General features: G+C 41.1%; 1 protein-coding gene across 7 annotated transcripts in view; it reads right to left on the minus strand.

Moving 5' to 3' along the window:
• LOC113026379 (transcription factor SOX-6-like) overlaps nucleotides 1–8,851 on the minus strand; it is a 106,344-nt gene extending 97,493 nt beyond the window's left edge. For 4 of the 7 annotated variants that reach the window (XM_080303771.1, XM_080303770.1, XM_080303769.1 and 1 more), the window contains exon 1: nucleotides 7,778–8,851. The gene's annotated coding sequence lies outside the window, so the exon portion shown is untranslated. Of the gene's footprint in view, nucleotides 1–6,418; nucleotides 6,905–7,777 lie in introns of those variants that run through there. The other 3 variants (XM_080303773.1, XM_080303772.1, XM_080303768.1) reach the window with 2 other exon arrangements.
• Between the last annotated feature and the right edge of the window lie 572 nt (nucleotides 8,852–9,423).

Consider the following 9,423-nt stretch of genomic DNA (forward strand, 5'->3'; position numbering starts at 1 on the left):
AACGTTAGCCAATGAGCATGGATTTCAACTGTCCCACCCCCCTGCTTGTCACAACTGGTTTCAAAACACCAAAAGACAAAAAAATATTCATCTCAAACTTTTGTGTCACAGTGGCTACATCCATATTTTACACTGTCTATCCTACAGACCTTTTTTCTATCCATGTCTCTATTTCTTCAAAATAGACCTAATTACTATGTAAATTTGTTTCCAGTTTATTTGTTTTATTATTATAGTTTGTAATTAGTTTTTTACACTAAAGTAAATTCAATTTCAAAGTATTGAACTAAAGTAAATTCTTTGCTTGAGCCAAATAGAGCAGTGAAGTTGTGACAGCACTCCCTGTATGTTTTGATAAACGCGTTGTATGCCCAAGGATGCATATGTGCGTCTGAGTATGAATGTGTGTGGGGCACTGTCCTATAGCCAAAGTACACATGCACAGTAGCGTGTGGTTCTATTTTGTCAGTATGAGCATCATTTGCCACTTTCAGCTGTTCATCAAAATGCTCTCAGAAAGGTTCATGGACAGCACAAGAGGACTTTCCTCTTGCCACAAACACTTCAACACATTTCTTTTTTTCCCCCATCCTTGGACAGACAGACTTGCAAAGCAAGTTCAATATGAAACTTGCCGTGTAGTACTAAAGTGGCCCTGGAAGCAATCTGTATTAAAAATCAGCAGATTTTTAAAAAAGAAAGAAAGAAAGAAAGAAAGAAAGAAAGAAAGAAAGAAAGAAAGAAAGAAAGAAAGAAAGAAAGAAAGAAAGAAAGAAAGAAAGAAAGAAAGAAAGAAAGAAAGAAAGAAAGAAAGAAAGAAAGAAAGAAAGAAAGAAAGAAAGAAAGAAAGAAAATAAATACAGAGCACCTGGGAACGATTTGTGCAACATCAACAGCAGAGTTTCATCAAAGGGTAGTGCAAATAAATTCTTTTGTTTGTTTTAACCTGTTGGGTGTGCCAGAGGGGTGGGGCCTATGTTGCATGACAATCCACAAACAGCAAGCTTTGCTGTTAATTACACAAAAGTGTAAGTGTAAACAGATATTCAAACACTTTCATTGGCTTGATAAAACTTTCCAGCAATTGTTATTAGATATAATTAGTAATTAGATATGGAACCCCACCCTTCTGATTTTGAAGCAGCATAAACTACACAGGAGATGTTTACCAATGACACTCGCTTTTATTCAGTCCTACAACAGTACAATCCACCCAAGACTCATTGCTTTTTTTAAGATGTGAGCCAGTACTAATCATTAACGTTGAAATCTTTCTTGATCAGCTTTACTATTAAATTATAAAAATGAACCACAGATAAATTAACATCTGAGGGTTTGTATCTCCCACACAGGGCATTTAATCCTTGCAAACACAAAAAATAACAGGACAAACATAAGAGTATCAGTTGTGCACTGCACAACTTCAATCTGCAGAACTTTTATATCACCATCACAACAAATATAACAAACACCAACACAATTACCATGGCCCTAGTGTAGACAATAGCAAAGACTCCCACCAATCATACGACTCATGTCATGACAAAGTAGAGTGCCACAGGGTTTTTTTTGTATGACAGTGTTTTTGGTTTACAGAAAGAAGAAAGTAAGTTCTTTTTCTTTACATTTTTAACACAAAAGTTCCAATCTCTGGGTCATGGCTGATCATCTTTACTGCCAGCCACTTCATATACCTTTAGTTTGGAGTGTTCAATGTAACCCAAAAGGAAAGGAAAGGAGAGAAAGAGGAAGACTGAAAGGCTGAAAGAGAAAGTGGGAATGCAAAAGCAAAGCCGATGGACCAGGAAGGACTTAAAAACCTCCTGGAATTGAAAAACGTGCTTCTCTGTGTGATTTCCTTCTTCTGTAAATTCATCAGGAGTGTAATTGCCAAAGCATCTGCTGCCTCTGCTGCTACAGTCCAAGGCCACGACTGCTGACTGACAGATAAGGAGCCACTAGAGCACTTGTGTCAGTCACCTGGTAGCCCTCTAGCCTTATTAGAAATTCAAAAAGCCAGCGATCAGATAGGCCTGACCAAAAATAAAGGCTAACCACAATCATCTAACTTATCCCGATGTACTCTTTGTTTTTGACATTTACTTCTGGCGTGTGCTGAAGTTTAGGGGGTTGGTGAACTTCAGGAAAAAAAACAGCCATGTCTTTTTCACAATGAGTCAGCCTGTTTTAAGAAACAATAAAGTTACAGTGATGGGTTTTACATAAGCAACACTGAAAAACTACTGAAACGAATCTCTTCTGCTGCAACATTACAGTATATAAAAGAAATCAAATGCTATATCTTCCTGTTTTTTTAATTGTTTTTTTGTTTTTTTCTGCTTCTTTGGGTTTTTTGCATTTACTGATTTGTAATGTAATTGTGTTGATTTTTTTTCACAAAATAAATAACATAATTCTGAGAAACAAATTTAAGTTCATGTGATTTTCTTCCCTTTTTTGTCCTAATGAAAACATCATCAAGTCACTTTTCACTACCTAACATCGTAGTCATCACGTAAATGTAAAAATGTTAGCTGGTTGTTTCAGATGCCACAATTTAATTTGTAAATTGCAACATGACTACAATGCAAAGTAAATAAAATCCCACTTTTTCTTTCACACATATGTCTCCACAGGGGAATCAGAATGACAGCTGCTTCATTTAAGGATGCATAAACATACCTTAACTGGGCACAAAGTGTCTCAGCATTAACGTAAAATACCATCCTGCACTGCTTCTTATGTGTATAAACCATAGGCTGGATTTGCTTGGTGATTTATGTTGCCTCAATAATTTAGTACTTACATTTCCAAAAATGACTTTTTGCAGCGTGGAGAAAAGGCAGCTCTCTGTTTCGTGTCAGCAGTGATGGTAAGTTTTTCCACACGAGAAAAAGCAAGAGAGCAGCAAGAACGATGCTGCCATGTCCACTGCCAAGTCATTCAAATCTCAAAATGAACCAAAAAAATTACAAATGTTTTTTGTTTTACGAATTCATATCATATGATTAAAAAGAGCTTTTGTTTAAAAAAAAAAGCAGTAAGAGGTTTAAGGTGGATTGAAGCCACCTTTTAGAAGTTTTCCTCTTCAGGCAGAAGGCCTAGTCTGTGTCCGTGTTAACAGTACAACAACCATTTGTCAAAGCGCTCGTGTAAACCACATATTTAGAAATCTTACTCTATCCATTTGCATGTATATAAGAGCTAATGTTAATGTTGCAGACATCAAAGGTTGGCCACACGATGCATAAAGAAAGAACAGGCAGAAAACAGCTGATGAAGATGGAGAAAGTTTGAGCTCCTCTGTGCATCAAGAAACCCCAAAATAAGAGACGCAGTGAATCTGAGAAGATGCCATAATGCCGAGCAAAGACTACATACTGTATGCAAAAATGTGACATGGACGAGAGAGTGTGTGTCTTGTGTGCTTGCATGGAGGAGATTGTCATTAAGAAGTGCATGTGTCAGGTAAGCTCTTATTTTGAGCTTTTAAAATTGGAAGGCTGGGAGCAGGTGCTGGAGATTCACCGGCAGAAAGAAAAGGTTACCTCGAGACCACCGAAAGAGAGGAGAGAGAAGAATGAAAATGGCACCCCGTTATTCTCTGCTCAGGGGAAAAATTAAGAAGCTGTTTCCAGGGTTATATCATGGTGGAAACATGGGGACGAATCCATAGAGCAGGATGTCCATCCAGTCAGGCCCACATTCACACACTCGCAATGAAGGCACATACATGCGTGCGGGCAGAAAGTCTTGTTATAAATATAGAAATTCATGACAAGGACGCACCATACAACACACTGAAAATCCTTTTATAGGATACACACCTAACTGTGCTACAAGAACACACACACTGCCGTGGTGCACGCTCATGTGCAAAAACACAATGTAATCAGTGAAAATACGCGTGAGAACAATTAGTCACACATTTGTCTGATTTCTTTCTGGACAAGCGCAAAAAACACAAAAGATGTGAAAGTGCACTAAACAAGCATACACATACATGCACTGTGCGCACAAACACACCTAAGCTTCCACTTTGGTTGGGAAACTTATGGGCATCTGCCAGCATGTTTCAAGTGCTCATTCTCTGGGGCCCCAACCTTTCTTTTTCAGCAGCAACACTGCAATTTGGGTGTGCCGTTGGGCCAGAGATAAGTATAGGCTGACTAATATGCACTTAGGACTCAGGGAGAAATACTTACGGCTAAATGTTTAATTTGTGTTTGTACAACACATGTCCAATTTGGGGGCTGGTGTCTTTTTCAAAGAGCCTGAAAACAAATAATTAGGACTCTCCAGATTGGCCACAGGCTTAAAATTGTGAAGAGATGGGTCTCCAATGAAGGTGACTGACATCCTCCAAAAAAACAACATATGGAAACGTTCGGATCTGCTACAGTGCGGTCAGATGTTAGATAGATGTTAAGCTCAATATGCAACTAAAACAACAGTAATGCCAAAGAGAGTTAACTTATATATTATATATATACTTATATAACTTATAGTAAATTCTAAAAATCAAAATTGGGTCTCTTCTGCAGCAAGTGTCTGATTGGTGCCGAAATTCTGACTCTATTCTGTCCCCCTTTTTTCTAACAGCTGTAAGATCTCTTAATCTTTTGCCCCTCCGACTGTGCCCTCTGTCTGCCACTAAAGACTCTCTCTGAATCACACCACAGGAAAAAGGCCTCCCAGCATCCTTAAAAAAAAAGAAGAAGAAGACGTATATGTGGCACATCAAATTAATGCTGGATTTCTAAGTAAGCCCATTTTTCAACGCTTCACAGTGAGACAAATAAAAAGAAGTGAAACCTGAAATTTTCAAACATTTCAGGATTCAGTTGGAAATAAATGTCATGTGATGATTCTTGAATCACAGCTAAAACAAGGAGCATGCCGATGAAGTGAACAGAGGAAGATCTAATTAGAAAATGTGACTGTCCACATCAAATGATGGTGTGATGTAGCTAATTAAAATAGAACTAAATTTTTAAAAAAATAGCTGTGAAAAAACAAGGACGGAATTAAAACATTTGTTTTGTATTTTAAATCTGTAAAAATATTATACAGACTAAATCAAATTGTTTTTTATATATATTTTATAAGGCGGGTGACGATTATTTCCCACGTGCTCGAGATCCGATGGACATTTCACATTGTTCAGCCGCTGTGTTCACGCTTGTCCGCCTGTTGTCAAGGCTGATTCCCACAGAGGAAGAGGGGGAGGAGAAAAAAAAGCCGCAGGTCTTCCGTCAGACAGCGGAGAAAGCGCAGCCATGCAGTCCTGAACAATGTGCTGAATTGGCAGCCTATATATAAGTCTGCCATTTGGACCCTCTAATGCCACTTTACCTTATGAGGGAACTTCAACTCGCACCACCTGCTCAAAACAAAATACCACAAGAGATCGACTCCAGCGGACCCCCCCTTCCTCGGATTGTTTTTCAGACAGACACTCTCACTTACAAGAGAGTTAAGGAGGAGGGCTGGTGGCGGTGTGTGTGTGTGTGTGTGTGTGTGTGTGTGTGTGCGTGTGCGTGCGTGCGTGGGTTGGGGGGGGGGGGGGGGTTATAAATAGTTCTGCCAGAGTCCAAACAATTAAACAACCTGTTGGAAATTGTCATTATTGCGCGTGGGCAGGTCCAAACTGGCAACCTGAGGATCTGTCAAGCTGGGGCGATTCTAAGCGTGAATAGAGGAGTGATTTGATGAGCAAACAAAAACAAAAAGAAGGAAGGAAGAAGGAGTGAAACAATTAACAATTACAGCAGACAGTGGGAAATTCCGCGTTATTACTACAACTCCCGTAACAACAAGCGATGAAAATGTGGTTTCAGCTATTTAGGAATGAGTAAAACCGTTAGCAGGACACTCGGCTTCCTTCTCCAGTGGTTTTTAAACTCGTTCTGTCACGCGTGTGATCTCTCTCTCTCTCTCTCTCTCTCTCTCTCTCTCTCTCTCTCTCTCTCTCTCTCTGAAAGCGCCTTATCTGCCGGCCAGCAGAGGCTTATCTCGGAGGTGTAGCGTGTCTCTAAATACGGGGAACACCCTGAAGTGACTTTATCAGTCGGTGCCCGCCGTTGTCGTGTGCCTTGTCCTCCTGTACTCTCTGTCACATCCCCACCGTGAACTCGAGGCCAAAAGCTTTCACACGGTACACAAGGTCCCACGCTGATCTGCCCGAGAAGCGGGTCTCTCTCCCCGCTCTGAATAAGAAACTTGCCCCCTCTCCGTGTGGCTCAAGTTCATGCACCCACGCAATTAACTTCACACATAACCGGCGCCGTCACTCTGTCCGAGTGTCAGGTGAAACTGAAACTCGTGTTTTCCCAGAAAGTTCAGATGCACTGTACAAAAAGAAAAAACGCAAAAAGCCACGTAAAGAAAAAGATGAAGGGGGTGGAAGGAGACTTACGGACTAACTTCTTATCTCGTGGGCCGTCCCGGGACGCTGTCCTGTCCGGTTGTATTGTCTCGGTGGATCTGTGTGTTGGTGCTGCGGGTCTATTTTCATTTATGGCTCACGGGTTTTTCTAGGATCAGTCTGCGTGACCCCGGAACAGCTCAGGCCCTGAGGACGGGGTTTCTCGCCTCGGTGGTCTGTTTTTCTATCAGTTGTATTCCAGAGCGAGTGGGGAAACGCAGGGGCACCACCACAGTCTCGGCCACGGACGGAACAGTACACTGTGGATGTGCGGCGAGCCCGTGAACGCGCACGAGGACCACAGAGGTCCGGCAGTAGTACCCGACGCGTTCGCGTTGACAGACGAGAGGGCCACCGCTGTGGCCGGAGAGGAAAATGCTGAAACTGCAGCAGCCCGCATCCTCCAGCCGACCTGAGCGATGGGCTGACTTTAAGAGCGGCTTTATTTCTGTGAAGTGTTCTGGAAATGCTGCTTTCAAGTTCACGTTTTGGGCTCTTGAGAATTATCACTCAAGATAATGAGCTCAAAAACTTCTTATGCAAAGTTTTTGAACTCTCGACCTCTTTCTAAATGTCTTTTAATGAGCTCTAAGCCTATAGAACAATTTTCTGGTGCTACAGAACCGCTAATCCATTTCTGTTAATGGTGCGTGACAGGGATGTAGTGGTGGGTGAAGTTTAGCCTGCTTTTCTTGCACGATTTCATCCTTTATGTCTGGAAATAACCTTGAATCTGGATTACACAAACTAAAGGAAGAAGGTGGAAATGCGCTGAAAAATATTGGAAAATGTGTGTTTTGGCATTTTTTAAAGAATTTTTTTCTTTATTGTTAATTTTATATAATATCTAAATATGTATGTTCCGTTTAGGCTCTCCTCACAAGCACGCGGTTTTACAGTGGCTGTTATAAATATAATTACAGGTGAAAACGATTTGCAGTATTATCATAATACAAACAGTGTGAAAACAACTGTAACAGACGGCGAGCTCCTGACAAAGCTTACTATCACTTAATTACAAACCTATTGCAATCTAATTCTGTGACTGGATCCAAATCTGAGTCATTTATGACAAATAAAAATGACTACGGAACTTTTTCCCTATAAGCTCTACAGCACCAAACTTTTCTAAAAGCCCGGAGTTACTTTTTCAGGTGATGCGGTCCAATCACAGCCCTGCTGTGGGGTTTAAGCACAGTCCTGCAGCCCGAGTCTGCGGCTGTCATCGCGGTTTGTTGTGGAGAAGAGATAAGCGGAGTGCGCACGGACTTTTCAAAACGAGCAGCCCCGGTGGTGGCGCGGGCTGACCGTCCCGGCGCCTCCACGCAGATGCAGCAGGACGGGTCTTACCTGGATTCAGTCGTTCGTCATGCGCTGTGTGCTTCTTGCAAACTTGACGACTCTTTGGGGGGAGCGACGCTGACAGAGTTTTCGGCGGCGAGAACAGGAGTCAGTGCAAACAGCTTCCAAATCCCGTGCGTAAAGTCACCATCGCTGGAGCCTGTCGCGGACTTTGGTAACTCCGTGTTTGCGCTCCGCCGAGGATCAGAAAGTACACCGGGACACTTCGGCGTCGTCGTCAGAAGTTGCGCTGAGTCACACCGGAGGTCACCCGGAGGATTCTTTTTAATCAAAAGTATTTCAGGTTATTTCCCGGCCGGCGCTGTGTGGCGGCTTAAGTGAGAGTGCGGGGCACTGTCGGGTGAAGAGGCAGAGGCTGGATAACCCCTCCTCTCTCTCCCTCTGGCTCTCTCTCTCCTTCCCTCTCTCTCCCTCGGCTATTTATCCGTCTCTGTCCGCCTGTGTCACTTTCTTTGTTTATGTTTGATGAAACGTAAACCATTCTATATTTTTCTTGTTCACTCCTGTACAGGTACCTTTTACCCCTGACTTTTCTTGTCACCCGTGTCCCAGCCTTTCCTTTCAGTGTGTGTGTGCAGCCTTTGAGCGCACGTGCGTGCATGCTCGCACCAGGCTGCCGGTCAACAACTCACGATCACCCGCGCGATTAAAAAAGGAATAAAATTGCGATTTGATTTCTTTGATTCCTCCGTGATTTTATTCCCCTTGCAAACTTTTTTTCTTTTTTTTGTATCAGAAATCACCCAGAACTAAAACTCACGCAGTGATTAGGCTAAGCTGCTTGTTTTATATGGATTAAAAAATATATTGATCAAAAAATGGGATGGGGGACATTTTAGTAAATAAATACCAATGAAAGTTTTTTACTGTTTTGCAATAACACGAACATATATATGTATATATAATATATTTTTTTAAATCAATGTATACATTATTTTATATACTATATATAAAATCAATTTGAACATCAAATTGTGCATATTAATATTTCTCTCTTGTGTGTTTGTTTTTTGTTTAGTTGTTTTGTTTGTTTGTTTTTAAATAATAAAAGAGATCTGTAAATCAGGATCCGGCCTATTCTTTATTTTCCTAAAGAAAAAAAATATTTGATGTAAATTAATACATGAGGGGGATGAGATTGGTGGATGCAGCGTTTTAAGCCCATTTACATGAACGAGTTTCCCGTTTAATACTTCGTTGATTGTCCTTCGCAAAAATGAAGTGTGAGGTCCTGTCAGAGGTGTGAGCGCCTCTGGGCTGGGTCTTCATAATATTTACTCTCGCGCCACCTTTTGGCGGGTTTAGTGAAGGTCGATCATCCTAAACGTAATTTTAAACCAAACGTGCCCCCACAAAGGCGGCTTTGAAAAATATGTGACGGTAGAAAAATATCTTTCAAGCTTTAGTTTAAAGAGATTCCAAGGGAAATGACTAATCAGATAAAAAACATAAATATGTTAGAAACCACTCAGTGTGAGCTTTATTTTATATCTGGCCTAAAATTAACAGCATTGGTAATTACCAAAATAGTTTGGTTTTTTTTATGTTAGTGGATAGTTAATCCAATAGTATGCCCTTTAATCAAAACGATATGTTTAATGTTAAAATAACTATTGCTGTTGTAGTCCATGAAA

The sequence above is a fragment of the Astatotilapia calliptera genome, chromosome 7 (assembly GCF_964374335.1).
Source record: "Astatotilapia calliptera chromosome 7, fAstCal68.1, whole genome shotgun sequence".
NCBI classification, from domain to species: domain Eukaryota; kingdom Metazoa; phylum Chordata; class Actinopteri; order Cichliformes; family Cichlidae; genus Astatotilapia; species Astatotilapia calliptera.